Source organism: Pseudopodoces humilis, chromosome 1 (genome assembly GCF_049639895.1).
Source record: "Pseudopodoces humilis isolate 2021_Gansu_Grassland_sample_001 chromosome 1, ASM4963989v1, whole genome shotgun sequence".
NCBI lineage: Eukaryota > Metazoa > Chordata > Aves > Passeriformes > Paridae > Pseudopodoces > Pseudopodoces humilis.
The window spans coordinates 32,979,475-32,993,417 of NC_142200.1; the positions used below are offsets into that span (position 1 = coordinate 32,979,475).

At 40.0% G+C, this 13,943-nt stretch overlaps 1 protein-coding gene across 4 annotated transcripts in view; it reads right to left on the reverse strand.

Annotated features, from left to right (window-relative positions):
- Positions 1-13,503, reverse strand: part of SULF1 (sulfatase 1) — a 184,488-nt gene extending 170,985 nt beyond the window's left edge. For all 4 annotated transcript variants that reach the window (XM_088060696.1, XM_088060702.1, XM_014257499.2 and 1 more), the window contains exon 1: positions 13,403-13,503. The gene's annotated coding sequence lies outside the window, so the exon portion shown is untranslated. The remainder of the gene's footprint in view (positions 1-13,402) is intronic.
- Positions 13,504-13,943: the final 440 nt, after the last annotated feature.

Genomic DNA, 13,943 nt, shown 5'->3' on the forward strand with positions numbered 1-13,943 from the left:
TTGTTACTTCCTATAATTTCTTCAGGATGTGACACCAGAAAAGCCAAAGCAATAACAGTTCTTCCAGTATACATTCAGGACCCATCAATGGAAAAGAATTAAACCAGTCCATGCTCCAGTCTGAATAAAGATGTATGACATGTGAAAACATACTGCAAATAAGGCAAACCCTGCTGTGCATGACTGAGAGCAGTAAAACTGACACATCTCAACTATACATGTAAATATTTGTAACAAGAGCTAAATGTCATCAGGTTCTGCTTTCCTGATAAGGTGTCAGTTTTAGAAGACAGAGTAGCTCATCCTTTTGTGATGAGCAAACTCTTGAGGCAGCTGCTGCCCTTTATGCCTTATTCATCTCTGCCAGACTAAAGAAGTGTTTGTAAGAACAGAAAACACCAGCAAAAAGAGTAGGTAAAGGAGGAACTGTAGGTCTAGATGTAGCAGAGGTTGGTTTCTGAGTCTCAGTGAGATATTTCTGCTACCCATAAGCAAGAAGAATGCCTTCTGGGTTTTTCTCCCTGGAAGATCTGGGGGGAAACCCAGCTAGGGATATGCACAGCAACTTCTCAGACTTATGCCTGGGCTTTCCAGTTCCCTTTGTATTGTCTCTTTCTTCTGTCTCTTCTTTCTCAGCTAGGTATTTTAACAGCTTCTCCATCCATCTATCTTTTCTTATTTCTCCTTGCTTTTCTGTGTCCTCAACCCCCCTCACCTTTCCATTGGTGTACTCTCCTCATAATCTTTCACTCCTTCACTGCCCCTCCAAACATACCATCCCCCTGTTCCCTTCACTTTGCCATTAAGCCTCTACTCTGGCACATCTCTCATCCATGTAGCTGGCAAGCTCTTCAGGAGAAAACCACTGGGTCTTCTGAGACCGTGTTTCCATGAGAGGTAACAGCAGATCTGTGAGCAGTGGGGTTTTGACCCAGAGGAGGTCACACGATTGAGCTTTGGGAGCACCTGGTCTGGGGTTTGTGCTGACTCTGCCAGTGCTGAGAAAACAGGCTGTGGTTGGTTTGATACCACAGTGGATGGCTGGGGAAAGCATTATTTCATAAACCATCAATATTTTGGCTCCTGTGGCTCTGGTGCTTTTGATCCAGTAGTGGGAACCCTGAAGCAGGATTTACTGTGTTCTTGAATGACAGCCCAAAATTGCAGGGCACCTAGCAAGATGAAGTTTACCTCAGCTTTCTCTTAGGCACTTTTGGAAGAAGCATCATTTTATTACTAATGGCAGTAGTAGTAATAATATTAATAGTTACTCTGTTCTTTAAGCCAACAGCCATTCAGCTGGTGCCTAAGTTGTTGAAAATAACCTGGAAACCTAATCAACTCAAACCACTCCCTCTGTTTCCTGGAGGGGAAGGCTTCTACCTCCAGCATGGTGCTAAAGAGAGTGAAGAAGTTTCTGTGCCTGAGCTGCTTTTATATACCAAGCCCTCTTGCAGAGAGCAGGGCCACTCTCTCACATGGAAATCAGCCAAGCCACATATTTGTCCCAACATGCTTGGAAATCACCAGGAAAATAAGGGTGGAAGATTTTTCCCTGTGTCTGGAGCTGCTTGACTACCTTGAAATCTGTTGATCAAAATTTCACCATTACTTCCCTGCAATAAATACCAAAAGCCTATTAAAAGCTGCAAACATTGCATAACAGGTAAAAAAAAAAATTAACTTAGAGCTCTGCAAGATTAGCTGGACTGACACTGTGCTTGGAAAGGAAGCTCCTGACTAGGTGCAGGGCATCCTGTGGTTTCAGCCTGCTGGGATTCAACACTTGTTTGAACACAAAGCTTACTGCTTTCAGCACATCTCCTTTGCTCTAGACTTCCATACCTCAGCCCAGGGTCACCCAACAGAGCTGTACCCTCTGTGAGGTCTGCAGTGTGTCTGTGGCTGCCAAGCACATGGTCCTAGCAATCTGCAGCTGGCCTGAGATAAGCAACGATGTTAGCTAAGAGACCTTGACAAGGAGACAGTGCCTCCTTTTTCCATTCAGACAACAGTTTTGCATGGGAGGAGAAAAAAGAAGACAACAAAAAAAGAAAATTGTTTTTTAAAAAAAAAATTAAAAAAATTAAAAATCCAGAAACAAAAATGGTTAGCCCTACTTATCTGAGTCCGGTATATTGTCAAGGATATCACATGGCATTGAAGGCAAATGAACTTAACTGTGCTCAGCACATAAAAATTAGATCTTTCCTATGACTGAGATATGAGTTGCTTAGCCACAAACCCCAGAATCTGTGACAGTTCAAGCACAGTCAGTTTTTTTACATCTGAGTTCTTGGACAGCTGGATCTTGGCTGGGCTGCACTGTGGTTAAAATTAATTGCAGTCCTTTGTCATATTACCTTTGCTGAGGGTTCACACCCTCCTCTGAGGCTGAAACCAATGACCTGAGAGAACAAGCTGTGGCATAGCTCAGAGCCACAACAAATTCTAAGTAACCATGAGCTTTTTCTAGCATATACCTGCATCTGGATTGTGGTACAAAGTACAACAGGATTTAATAACTGTCATTAAATTGGCAGACAGCCCTGCTCCCAGAGAGGGTCCATATATTTAAGAACTATGCAAATAATGCAGTATGCATGTGACCAAATTCTTTGTAGAGGAAAATCCCTGGGACTGTGTTAAATTAAATAGGATTATGGCTTTCACTAATCTGTATCCAGTGTGACCATACAAGGGTATTAGTTTGATAATATTTAAGGACTTAGCTCTACAGCAGCAGCAGCAATCAGCTGTCTAAGCTCAGCAGCTCTGTTGTCAGTGAAAATCTCAACTATTAAAGAGATTGTTATTTACATTGCCTGAATTAAACATGTGACACTCACCAGCTGGTAAACTAAGCACAAGAAAGTTATGCATAAGTCAAGCCATTTTTTCCTTTTGGAATAAGTAGAAAGAGCAAATGGTGTGATGTGACTCCTGTGAGCAGCACTGCTGAGCCCTGCTCTTCTGAAGCTGTGGGCAGTGCTCCCATCAGCTCGGTGGGAGTGGAGACAAACCAGTGTGATGCTACCAAAACCCTCACCCTTTCACCCCAAGCCTGTTCCTTGAGTGGCACAGATGGATTTTTAGATTATTTAGCAATATAGCATGGAATATAACCTGGAAGCTGTCCTGTCAAGTCGGTATTTGTTTACCAGGGGTTACAATGCTCATCTGTCTCCAGTCACTGAAATCAGAGGTAATTGCGGTATACCCTGACAAATACTGTCATTGTAATAGCTCTCTCCAAATAAAGCAAACAGATAACTCTCTTCAAGCCCATTTCTGCACAAACACACACAAGTGTGTATAAATATATATATATATATATTTGCTCAACCAGAAAATATTAAGAGCCCTCTCAAATGTAAATCCTACTAATGAAATTTGGAAAAGCAAGCAGAGCAGGAAAAAGAGCTAAGGCTCAGCTAGGTTTTGAAATTTGAAATTTTACCACTGATTTCAATGAAACAAAGACTTTCATTATCTGTATTTGAATATTTATATTTCAGTAAATGGATGGCACAATCAAACTATTTTTCTATCTTTTACTATATTTTATTGGACTAAAGCTATAAAAACTAAAATTACACCTCCAATTATCTTGTATGCATGGAGTTTTTACTGAAAATAAAATAAAACTGATAATCTGCTTGTTTGAAATGACTCTTACAATAAAAACGAGTTACATGAAAAGAACACCTTTTCCATTCGGATTGTGTTCTTGAGGTATTCAAATTTGCATGTTTTTAACAGGAGAGAAAAATATTTTTTAATATTTCTATTACTTCTACTTATTTATTTTCTGTTTGTTTATGTTTAGCATCTTCTCACATGTCTTTTGTTGTTACTCTACCTGAGGGTCACATTTTTAAAAGACTCTTCTATGTAAATCCTGTTGAGGATAACTCTGCGATTACAGTGTGGGCTGCAGAATGATCACTCATAAAAATACAGAGCACAGGATGTAGTGGGTCGATTCTTTACTCCAAGATAAGGCTTGAAGGACTGCCAGGACAAAATATCCTTTGTGTTTAAATGGAACAGCCACACAGCAAAGGTCAGTCAGGGACACAAGCATAGGAGAAACCCAGAGCACCCTTCCAGTCCCTCCAATTGGGTCCATCCTTTGCATAGCCCTATCAAGACAGATCTAATCTGTCCATCATACTAAAATCCTCATGCAGCTGGCTATGTCATATTAACAGGAAGGATACAATGTCCAAAGTAGCCTTACTTAGCATTTGGGCACCACAGGTGGCTTCTTCAAGTTGAAATTTCCCTGCAGTGTAGGGTGGTGTTTGATCACCTCGCTGTCGTATCCCCTCACTTCTAACTGCACATACAGTTCATAGCAAATATAGCTGTGATCCATCCAGTTATTCTGCATGTGCTTCGTAAGTTGACAGTGAACTCTCTGTGATTAAAATCCAATTTCTTCATTTTGTTATTTAACTCACTTTTATTCTTATCTTATAATGAGTTGATTGGTTTGTTGTGGGGTTGAGTGACCCAGATGATACAGCTAGGAAATGTCTGAATATATCCCAGCTAATTTTTCTTCTGGCTTAGTCAACCAGGCAGGATTTTAAGCCAAAGGGGTTAAAGAAATGCAGACGTGAGTTGGAGTCTTACCAAATTTCCTTAGACAGTTTTTCCTAAAATCATTAGGAACTCTGCTTATGCTTCCTTAAGCTTTCAGTATGCTTTCCAGATGGATGTTTTGGGATCCCAGCTCTATAAGCAAAACCATCCAGCTGCAATAAATGTGTGTCTGGACAGGTTCTTCATCGTACCCTGGAGCCACCTGAACTTATGGCAACTCCCATGGATTCATACAGCTATGCCAATGCTAGCGGCTCTTCTCCAGAAGTCACACAAGCTGTGTCTGCTCCTGTTACATTTTTCATGCTAAAACTCAGAGAAAAGTCTAGTCTAGATAACAAGGATTTAAGCTAAAAGTATTTTATTGTCACATTGACAACAACAATGTCAAACGGCTAAATGCTAAACAACATTTCTTTAAAATAATACTCAACAAGCTATTTGGAAAATTCTTTAAAATCCACATCACTACATTTTTTAAACACAATGAAGCATTTTATAAAGGCCTCATCCTAACTTGAACCATAAAAGTATTTGACTTATAAGTAAATTACTATACCACCGAAATGGCACAATGGTAACGTCAGTGAGGGCGGTTTCCAGAGATGTGTACTGTAGGTGTGGAAAAAGGCTTTGGGCAGGATCATCTCTCCTGGTGAGGAGGGATTCCTAAATACTGGAAAGTCTTCATGTTGGAGTCACCTCAATGGTGCCAAGGGTGACAGTGGATCTCATTGCAAACAGTTATCACAGAGACAGAATATTTTCTTGTGTCAATATATATTAAATTCTCTGAAGAGAATTTTGATAACTTCAACTGGTATTGTGCATTGATGTATATTCTCTAGTAATTACTTTATCTGGGAAAAGACAGCATTCATTTTGTTAAGACAAGTAGAAAATCCTCTGCCTCCGTGCCTGAGAGCCTAAACAGAAACAGAAAAAGAAAAGCTTATTTACATTAGAAAAATATTACCTATCAAGTCAATTGCAGCACTGTCTCTTACTTGAATAGGAACAAGGCAGAGGTTATGACTCTATGCCTCTTTGTAATTGTTTTTGTACATCAAGCATGTTGCCAGGAAACATTTGTGTGTTCTGGCTTAATATCTTTATCTTTAGGAGGTTTTTAAAATACCAAGAAAACAAACAAAAAATAAAGCTTCAAACAATCTGTGATCTCTCATCCAATCTGTCAAAGCAAATCCTAAAGACATGGTAATAGCTCATAATTAGTTTTGAACATGGAAAAATTGACCTTCAGTAGTATGCACATATACAGTTAAACTGCAAGAATAGTCTCTGCAGTGATTTCAGTCTGGGCCAGCTTGAATTGTCCTGGCAGGTTTTGGGCAGAGTCTGGGAGCTGGCACAGTAAGAGTCAGGCAGTTTGCAGGTGGTCATTGTTCAGAAAATAATGTAATTGGGTAGATGTGGAATGCTCCATGCCAGGATCTTCAATGCCAGAGAGCATTTGCTGGCACTTTTACATTTACTAAAGTATAAGCCATGTGTTCCCTTTTCTCATTGTCAAAAGAATAGGATGAGGAAAATTAAAAACAATTGCCAATATATCAAGCTATACTGAGTTTTAAGGTGCAAGGGAAAAAAAGGCTGCTAATAATATTGTTATAGACACAGCTTAAAGGCCAAATTCATCCTTGTTCTAAATTCACTGCCCTTTATTTCTATTTCAGATCAATAATAATAAAATATTGGCAAGTTACATAAAATAAGTTCCTTGCTACCTTTGAGCAATGTTTTGTCATCCAAAAAGTTAGGCTAGAATTGAAGTGGTTTGATAAGAATGAATCCTCTTAAGATGAATAGGTATGTCAGGGTCCACCTCCCACAGTGTAATATAGTTGTTTACTTCATTTGTAAAAAGGCTACCATTTTTTCCTGGTGAAAATTAATTCGCAAGACATTAAAAAAATCAATTACCTAGCACAAAGCTTTCTTCCTAATGATGTTACATACAGAAAATTCAATCTGGATCTTGAAATTATGGTCAGGGCTTCTTCTAGATTTATGTGTGTACTGCTTAAAGGTTTTGCAGGTAACCATTCGTTCAATCTCACTGAAAACAATGGCATAAAAGAGAATCTGCCTCTATAAGCACCACTTAGGTGTGAAAAAAAAATAGACCCCACTTTTCAACCACCATATTCCTTCCCCACTGCCACATCTATCATTCACATTACCACCAGTAACTCCACAGAACAGTAATAACCTCTCTGTTAAAAAGCCATTTATAAATCACCATTTTTCTGACTTAAACAATATTTTTTTTTTTTTGCATAAGATTCTTATTCTAGCTATGAATTCCCAGCTGTTTGAGGACAGTTTTATACCCAAATGGAATGTCATGTATTACTTATAAAATTTGTTAAATATGCAAAAGACCAAAACTGACTAGCACTGATTTATGGGTACAATATTTCTCAAGCAAAATTACACAAAGAAACCACAGAATGTCACATGCTATTTAAACTTAATTAATTTGCAATGTGACTTTGGCTTTTTGGACGTGTACATACAATTCTTCACAGGAATTCCACCAGAGTGTAAACTAAAAGGACTTCAAAAGGTGTCAATTGCAAGTCATGGTAACTCATTTTACCTCTAAGCATGAAGCCTGATTTCATTGAGCTGCTTGCACTGGTAGGACCTCTCTAAACCACAGCACTGGCCTCTCCCCTGGTGGAACAAAACAAAATACTCCAGGTTCCAGTGTGAACATGATTCAAGCAGTCGCCTGGACCTAAGGACACACTGTCAAACCGACACAATAGGAAATGTGAAAAATTATCAGAGATCATAGCAAACAGTGGTATTTGTGAAATAATAAATTCTTCTTAGACAGTGTTTATAAACATATATTGTTGATCTGAATACTTCAACAGTGACTTAACATTTACAGAACAGAAATATAAATGCTAACTCATCTTTATGCCACAAAGCACATCTTCTACCTGTTGATTTACTAAGATGAACCTCTTGGCTCTCCTGTGCTCTTAAAAGACTAAAAATTTAGAAGGATGTGGGATAATAATGACCAGTGATTAAAAACAGAAGCAAAAGATGGGATTTTTAGATAAGCTACTTAGGAATTTTGAAATTTAGGGGAAAAAAAAGGATAGATCTAACTAAAAACAAAATCACTGCCTGAAACCCCAAGCAATTATTAGAAACACATCACACTAAATCTCTGTACCAGAAGATTGCAACAGCACTACTAAAAAGTCAACTTAAATCCACTGTAAAAGGAGTCTTAGTTGAGACTAATAGGAATAAAAATGTAGCACCATTACATTATCAAATTCTATTGAAATAGTTAATTGCTGACATTTACAGTGATTTCATAATCTCCCATTATGGCAGCTGCAGGGAGGAGACCGAGCAGAGGGACATGTGAAGTCTTGGCACTGAAATCACAGAATCTATGTTAAAGGCTTATTAAGACTATTTAATCCCTTTCCCTGCTGATTATGGATTGCCCTCCATTGTACACTTCCTAGTGTTTTGTCTAACCTAGTTTTAAATATCTCAAGCAATGGGAATGTCTTCAGTTCCCTTAGGAGATTACTTCAAGGCTAATGGATTTCACTGGCAGAGATGCCTTTTGATCTCCTGCCTGCATTTGCCCTTACTTTATTCCTTTTGATTAAGAAAGTTTCTTTCCTTCCCTTTTTTTTTTTTTTTTTTTTTTTTTTTTGTGATAGATATGAGATACCCCATGAATATTAGAAATTCCCTTCCCCAACTTTACAGTGATAGGCATTTTTTGAGTGAGGGATCTAGATGATTTCTGTCCAGATGAAGCCAGTAGCAAGTTGCCAGCAGTGCTAACAGTCAGTATAGTCATCCTTCTTTGGCTGTTGCTGTGCCACTAGAAGTGGTTTCCATATGCAGCCCTCAGCCAGCTACTTGTCACCACCCACTTCCTAGAGGTTATGCACACCCTCCCACTCCTGATTTTCTGGCTGAACTATTGCTAGAATTCCTGCTTAAAATGAGCCAACTTACTTAAAGCCTGTTTAAATAGTGAATTCCTGCTTACCCATCTCTTTCTGGCTGACATGGGCTAGACAATCCCCCCAGTTCCATCTCCTCTAGCCCAGGGCTGAGATGGCAACCCCCAGCAAGGCGGTGGCGACCTTTGATGTGGGAGAAAGGGAAATGCCAATGCAAGCAATCACATTTGCCTCCCTGCTCCTGGTGTTCTGTGGAAACTGGGAATGACTAGTGATGAGACAATTAAAGATTGCAAGGAGACAGCTGCATTTTCTCCAAACTGAAGGTGTCTACCCGAGGTTTGCACAAAAGTCACTCTGGTTTGCGTTGCATAAACAACTCTCTTCTTCACCCACTTTAATACTTACAGTATTAATTACTTTCAGTAAAATTACTTTCTTTTGAAAAAAAAATACTACAGATGCTGACCATAACTCTGAAAAGAAGGACACACATGGAGCTGGTTGCAGTGCCAGGTACCATGGTTGTGCATGCTGTATTTCCAGCCTAACCTGGGCGAGGATGGGAGACCCAGACTCCAGCCAAACAGAAGATTCAGTCTGCTACTGGAAGTGTTATGTTTCTGTAGAACACTCAAAGTGCATTGAGTTATTTTCATATTTTATAAACACTCTCGATGCCATCATGAGACAACTCAGTGATAGAAATCACTGAGAATTAGAAAGCAGTGCATTTTTAATAAATGTAACTTACACACTGTCCTTCTAACTGAAATAAGAATTTCTGTCTGCAAAGTATAGCCATTAAGAGAAATGTAAGTATTTAGGACTCTTTAATGCTTTGCAAATGGCTGAGGATGGGGTGATAAATGCATTTTTTTCCCCGGCCTGTTCCAAATTATAATGTTTTGCCAACATAGCTATGTCAGTTGCCGGTGTGAAAAATTCACGTCCCCAGCAGATATTGCTATGTTTGCAGAACTCCTGGTGAGGATGTAACTTTGCCAGAAGGAGAGAGCTTATATTGGCTCAACTTACATCACTTAGGGAGGTGGTGTAACCATGCCAGAAAAACTCCTTCTGTCAGTTTGAACAGTATGTGCTGCAGGGTGCTCTGCCAGCCACAGCAATGGCAGAGCCGTGGGGTAGACAGGACCGTGATCGTTGTCGCTCCATACATCCACTTTTAATTAGCAGATTAATCAACATGCCACATTTGAGAAAAGTGTCTCATCAAAGACTTTTATTGACATCCTCAGTCTGGCTGTCTGCTAATATATCAGAACTGCTACTTTGATGCCTGTCTTGAAATAAGAAACCATGTGCTACTCAAATGTGTATTCTTGGAAACCAGACAGCTTAAATTATGACCTCCCTAGGTGTGCTGGCACCTTTTTTGCAGTCAAATAATTTTATATTTTCTTGTTTCCCTTCTTGGCATCTACTGGCCTCCAGACCTGTATTTTGGGTCTAGTTCATCCATCCAATCCATCCAATCTCTCCTGACTGTGTCAAAAATATTTTTTTATTTATTCTGATGTAAGCTTAATTGAAAAATCCTTTGAAATAAAAGAGAAAATAATTGTTACGTTAAATTCTCTGAAGTCTCTTTAATGCGCCCTTGGTGTACTTTTCTCCAAAATATCACATAGTTTTCTTTCACCTGACTCTGAATGCTACTCATGCCTGAAATGTATATAGATAGATACTGATTGCAGCAGTTGGTTTCAGTATCAGCTGGTTCCTTCCTCTAGCTAGACGTGCCTGGCAGTTCTTTCCGGTGCCGTGTGACCTCCGTGTTTATCTCTAATATCCTGTCTCCCTTTTCCAGAAAGCTGTAATATCATGCACTCTTAGTAACATTTATGAAATGCATACAAGAAATAGAAGTATTGCTTAGGGAAGCAATAGAAGGGAAAATATTGCCATGGGAGTGTTCTTTTGTACTAGGTCTACCTTCCATACTTAGCTGGTTTAGCTTTACCTTTCATAACTGTGACAGAATGACTTGCAATAATTAAATCTGAGGAGAAATACATATCTGTCTAAAAAAATGGAGTGGCATCTGGTCTATAGGAAAACAGAGAAGACGTCTATAATTGTTACTATTACTACTGCTATTACTGCCCAGCATGTTTCTGAATGCCCCCTTAAAAGCAGGAGAGCTGATAACCTTCAATGGCACCTAGAACCAGTACCTGGAAAATTCCCGACAGTTCATTGCTCTTTAGATAATATCATTCAAGTGGTTTTGAGCCAGCAGCTCCTCTGCTCCCCTTGCTCATCTCTTTTTAGCTGCTGTGTCATCTACGCTATACCACTGATTGTGTTTGTTGAAGAAAATATAAAGGAGGACCTCACAACCTCAAAGCATCACTGAATTTCGTTGTGTCTTATCAATGTGTATACCAACAGGTTAGGAATTAGAACAAGTGGAACATAATTTAGTTGGAGGAAGGAAAATGTGATGATAAATGGCCCTCCCAGTTCTGACATGTTTGTCTAGAAAGCAAACAAGAAAAGTACCACATTAAATTCACATGGCATGTGTAAATATGTTACACCAGCAGAGGATGCACACAGAAAAAAAACCCCAAAAATATTATATTTGTGATCAGGTATCTGGAAAAGTTTTAGATTATGGCTTTTATTTCCATTTTCTAAAACACTCTGGATATACTCTTAAATCAGCATGATCATATGCATTTAAATAATAATTTCAAAATAAATTGCACAAAGACTATGATAAAATTGATGAAGAAAGCAATTCTAGGCTATAATTAATGCCAAAAAAGATCCACACTGAAAGTAAACTGTAAGAAAATTTTCAGTTGCACTGTGTGTGGACATGAGTGAAAGGAGACTATAGTTTATTTAAATCATGTAAAGAAGCAAGATTATTATCATGCTATTTTTTTACAGTGATTTCATTTCCTGAGAGTACAGCTTACTTTAAAAATTTGCTAATAACTTAATTAACTAACAAGCTTAGACTCTGAGGCGCTTACTCCTGCCAGTCTCTGCTTAACACAGATATGGCTGTATTAAATTGGCTTTGTCACAGAACTGTTCTCTCTTCCTCCATCCCCTTGGTGAGACACAATCTTAATTTACAGGCAAACTTGAATAGGTCCTTTAAAACTTGATGATGGGATGCCTTTGTCTATGCCTTAATTATGCAAAAAGCTATGAAAGGAGTTCAAGGAAGAAGTCTGTTAACCTAAATAAAGGCTTATAATTCAGAAAATAAAGCAAAAAATAAAACTCTTTTACACACAGAATATGTGGCAGTGCAGCAGGCCACCATCTTACTGATTTACTCACACTGTGCAGGACAGTTACATTTCAGAGCACAAGGGTATTTGGAAAGAATAGCTGGGAACAGCCAATATGTTGACCTCTCTGCTAAAACTGCAGGCTGTGGTGGTGTTTGTAATGTGGGCACCTGTTCAAAAAAGAGCGGAACAGAGGCAACTCCCTTTACACAAACTTTTCCATTTTGTGAACCACATCTTAAATGAGACCACATCCCTCCCATACAGACTGAGGGCCACCTCCCATCCCACCAATAACCATCTAATATTTCTGTAACAGCCACAATAACTGAGTTTATGAACTCAGAGGGGAAGTAAAAAGAAAAAATAATAAAATAAAAAAAATAAACAGACCAGAATGGAAGGTTTAATTTCATTTCATTCTATTTGCTGTCTAGAAATGAGACAGCTACAGCTCTCTCCAGCTAACAGGTGTCCTCTCTTTGACATCTGTCAGACTGGCAGGTACTTTTTGCACCATCAATAACCCCTGCCTGTGGAAGACAAGGACATGGTGTGATGACAGCTGAGCTAGATGTCACCTGAGTGAGGACATCTAACTGCAGCATCTGTGTTAGGGTGCAGGTTCCCTGTATTACCATCAGAGAGGGCAAATCACCTCCAGAACTAGATCTGGAGGTAAAGAGTCTCACTTGGATTTATCTGTTGTTTCCATCCACCGCAAGGAACTCAGCCATGCACCTTAGTTTTTTTCACCTCCTGCATTTGGCACAAGTCAGGAGCCTAAAATGTGGCCAGCTTTACCTATCAGCCAGTACTAAGTGCCATAGGGAAAATACAATGAACCATAAAAAGTGCCTTTCAAAAGCCAAAGATGTTCTGGGAACTGTCCCAAGGTGAACTTGCTGTGGGGACTGAACTTGCTGCAGCTCCAAGGATTCCTGCTCCAACACGCAAACAACATGTGATTTACTGTATCTGTTGCAGTTCTAAGTTTAAAATGTTTACTGCACTCCTGATGTTTTATCCACTCTGAAACAAAAATATTTTCCAAAAGAGTGTTGATCTGTGGCTAACTTCATAAAATGTCTGTTGGTGACTTACTGGGAAATGAACAAATAAACAAACCAAAAAAAAACCCCAACCCCAAACCATTACAACACAAAAAGACAAAAACAACAAACCACCAGAAACATTTAATTTCCTCCACAATGAAGATGAATTCCTCCGACTTCTAAAAAGTCCCTCAATGCTCACTGTCCTTCCCAAACCCTCTCTTGTTTCCATAACATGTCATTTGTAGCTCATTTTCAATTGTGCAATTAATAAGTCCAAGCTAACCTAATTGGCGGTTTTATTATTTGCTTGTTTGTGGGGTTTTCTGGTGTGTTTTACCCGGGAAATTCCTTAGGAAGCCTTTACCAGCTTCCCAGTGCGCGGGGTCCCGTGGGGCGCGCACGCCGTGCCGGGGCGGCTGCGGCAGAGGGGCGCATCCAGCGGGCGTTCCGGGGAGGATGAGGAAGGACCGGGCGGACTCACCTGGAAGCGGGCGGGAGGCGGAGGCTGCGGCAGGGCAGGGCGGCGGGGCAGCAGGGCCGGGAGCAGCGGAGGAGCCGGGAGGGCCGGGCTCCACCCGCGGAGCGCTGCGGGGCCGCGGGGCCGTGCCCGTAGCGCAGAGCCCGGCGCGCCCTGCCCCGCTCCCGCGGCGCTGGCAAGGTCACGCCGCAGCCCGGCTTGCGCTTTTACTGCTGAGGCACCGGGGTGCACCTTGCTGCAGCTTTGCAGAAATATGTCAGCTTGCCTAAAATAGTACACTTTCATATGTTAGTCTCAGCAAAATTTTAGACTGTTGAAACAGGTTTGCTTTAAGAAGCTGTTTTGTCCTGGTACCTTCCCATCGCCTTGGGGAAAATCCCTTGGGAAAAATCTCTTGGTAAAATACAAGTCCTACCACTCTATAATGAACCTCTTAAACAACGCCATCATGGTTAATATTTATATTTATAAAAAAGACAAAGTTATTCTCCAGCTTCAGCAGAGGGAACTCTAATTTAAACCAAATCTAACTCTAAACCGAGTT